Raw genomic sequence first — 3,629 nt, forward strand, 5'->3', positions numbered from 1 at the left:
TGCTCCGGCTGGAGCCGCGCTCCTGCCCGCGGCCGTTTCCTGGGGATATGGGAAGGGCAATTCAGGGCGTTTTCTCTTTCTGACGTAACCGAAGCCCCCCATTTTCCCCTCTAAAACGGCGGCTGGGTGGCGGTGGGTCCGAGGAGGTCGCGGGGCCCCGCGCAGCGCTCCGCGCCTCTCCGTGGGGCCGGGCCGCGTCACGTGCCTCCGCCTATATATCCTATATGTGCACGGGTGCGGGCTCAAAATACACCTATAGCTCTATGTGTGTGTGTCTATATCTGTGTGTGTCTATATGACGGCGGTGCCTTGCGGGCTGAGCTGCGGTGCCGGCAGCAGCGAGGTTCCCTCATCTCGCCCAGCCTCGCCGCCCCGGCTGGATGGGCTTCCCGCCCCGTGGAAGCGGCCCGGTCCGTGACTACGCTTCCAGAAGGCGACCAGCACCGGGAATCGAAGGAGACACCTCCGGGTGTCTGTCAGCTGGTCCCCAGGTGCCCGGGAGGCGTGCGTGTGCCCGCAGCTCCGAGGCACGTTCGGTTATTTTCTGTACCGGGGAAACATTACCGAATTGTTACCTCCAGCCACACAATAATCCCCTAAAATAATAGCTGGCAGAACAAAATCAGCCCTGGAATCAAGAGCTTCATCCGCAATTAAATGAATGTTAACCCCCTCCGCATTCACAATATCATATCATTTACTCGCACCGAAATTGGGTTTATTTATATTTAAGTTAGCAAAATTGAAATCTTTATCCCAAAAGCGAGCGTGGGTACTTAATTAAATTCTAATTAGGACACTATCAATATCCCATTTAGCCACGTAGCCTTTGTGAGCCGCGGTCCCTTTCAGAGCTGTAAATGGGGGCTCGCTGCCTTATCTCTCCTGCAAGAGACGCCTTGAGAAGGGCTGCAAAAGATAATTTATAGGTTTTAATTACTCTTCATTCCGCCTGATCAGCTTGGCGTTCATCACAGGACGGCGAATAAAACCTGGTCAAAAGCACTGTCACTATTCCCTGGCAAGACGCTTAATCAAAGTAAGCAGGGCCATATTACACGCTGCGAGCTTCTTCACGTAATTTCCCAGCTGCTGATAAAGCTAGTTGAATAATGCTGCAGTCCTTCGGAGACACCATTTACAGAAATGACTTTATTGACGGCTTAACGTCGGTAATTCATTTTACCTTTCATGTATTGGGAGCCCGGATTTGTTACAGTAATAGGATGATAAATGTCCTGGCGGCCCTATAGCTTTTATTATTGAATACAATACACACACCCATCCTTAAATGTTCCAAAATTGGGTAACAAAAGGGAGAGAGAGAGAAATCGAAGCCTTTAACTATTTAATTTGCCTTCCTGAGCACGCGCGGGGGGGAAGTGTGTGTATGTGCGTGTGTGTCTGTGTGTACGTGTGTGTGTAGGGAGGGGGATTATTTCATCTGGAGTCCTCCCTTCTTCTAGAAACTGTTCTGGATTGTAAAGGCTTCCCTATAAATTGAGTAGGTTTGTGTATGGAAGGGGTGGGGGATCGGCTGGATGAATGAGGAGGGGTTAAAGGAAAAGACGATGTATATTTCCAGGCTGGATATTTTTTCCATCGCGACCCTTCCTATCTAAATAGATAAATATTACTCCCCGGCTCGCAGGTAGTTACGGTAATCGGGGTAATACGTCTGCGCACAGACGGTTTACGGACGGAAGCTTTAAAAAAAACCTCTTCTTAGGAAAAAGTTCCCTCTGTAACTTGTGGGTGCCGCTGGGTTTCGGGGCGCCCGTCGGGGCACCCGGTCCCCTGGTGCCCCGTGCCCGCTGCCGTCTCAGGGGGGGCCGGTCCCGAGGAGCCGCCGGTGCGTCCAGCGGGGCCGGGACACCGGGGGCTCTCCCTGAAGTGCTGCAGGGCCGGGGCTGTGCTGCGGCTCTGCTGCCCCTCGGAAGTGCCGCGGTGCCGTCTGAGTCTCTTGCAGGTTGGTGTCCCCACCGGCTCTCGGCGGTGGAGCTTGGGTCAGCCATCCTGGCATGGGGCGGGAGAAAATCCAGTCCGGGAGGTGGAAAGCGGCCGAGGGGCGGCGGAGCCGGGGAGCAGGGCTGGGACCCCCGTTGCCTGCCGTCGGGCTGCGCGGAGGGCGCTCGCATCGCTCCCGCCGCACGACGCCAGCCTGCGGCGCCCGCAGCCTCTTTGGAAACGAGGAGAAATAATTTCTCCGATTTCGTTGCATTCACTTTTTTTTTTTCCTTTTCTTCTTCGCATTTTCTTCTTTTTGAGGAAGGCCACCAAGGAAGGAAGTTTTAAAATTGAAAATAAAAATAAAGTTAAAATTAGATTAAAAACCCATCGTATTTTTTTTTTCTCGGCGCCCTTATAGGAAGGAGAAAGTATAGAAACGTGGTTAATATACGCTGTGGTAATCCTATTTCTAGGTCTAGATCAGATCTCATTGGGGCCTTTGCTGAAGGACATAAATGAGTTGTTCTAATACAATAGATTTCATCCTTCCTACAGGGACTGGCTGACCAGAGGTTTTGTTAAAAGTGAATACGAATAGATTTCTGCTACAAGTGCAGCATTATTATTATGAGCTGTAAGGTCAGACTATACATTCCGGGTCCCCAAAGCCTATAGACCCTGGGAAAGGCGCGGGATATACCACGTCATTGTACCTGACAGTCTCTTCAATAGACTAATTCAATTATCGCTTGGGGATTCAGTCTTCATTGAAAGCAATAATAGCGGTGTAATTCGTTGGTAAATAGGTATTGGAAACAGCCCCGCTCGAAACTTTTTTCGGAGCACAGGTTTGTATCTCTGGGATGCAAAATCTCTTCTGGTAGCAGCGCGGGGAGCGGGGAGAGAGGAAGGGATGTTTTTTAAGAAAAGGAGGGCCGGGCTGCGGGGAGACCCTGGCGCGACCGGCCGGAGCGACAGCCCCGCATCCCAACCCGGGCGGGCAGCGCGGCCGCCCCGCTCCCCCGAGAAGTTCCCGGCGCGCCAGGTATGTTGTGCCCTGGTGTCCTGGTGCAGAGTTATGAATCAATTACCACTCAGGACCACCCCCACCCCGGCAATGCAGCCCGGTTCTCAAGTCACGGGGATCTGTAGGAAAGGTTTCATTTTATTTACTTCATTGTCTGTCCCCACTTCTCAAGGAGGACGGAGGCGAAAACACCCCACAGAAGTTTCTAGGGAGAGGAGACAAAACTGTATTTTTTAGCGGTATTATTAGCTTGTTTCCTTTTCTACAGAAAAAAAAAAAAAAGGAAAGAGAAAAAAGGAAGGAAGGAAGAAAGAAAAGAACGAAAAAGGAAGATAAAAAAGGAAAGAAAAGGGAAAATTGAAGACGAAAAGAAAAAGGAAAATAAAAAGTAAAATTAAATAAGAAAAGGAAAAAACCTAAGCAAACAAGCAAACAAAAAAAACTTATTAAAAAAGGAAAATTAAAAAAGAAAAGTAAGAGTAAATAAATAGTAATTAAAAAAATAGTAAGAGAAAGAACCAAGGAGAAAAGAAAAATTACAGAACCCAGAAAGATGGGGGGAGGGAAAGAAGATGCATAGAAAAAAGGAAAATAAAAATTAGAAGGAAAGTGAAAAAAAGAAGTGGGAGGAAAAGAAAGAAAAGGAAAAAGA

Source organism: Manacus vitellinus, unplaced genomic scaffold, assembly GCF_001715985.3.
Source record: "Manacus vitellinus isolate BGI_N305 unplaced genomic scaffold, ASM171598v3 scaffold_22_pilon, whole genome shotgun sequence".
Lineage (NCBI taxonomy): Eukaryota > Metazoa > Chordata > Aves > Passeriformes > Pipridae > Manacus > Manacus vitellinus.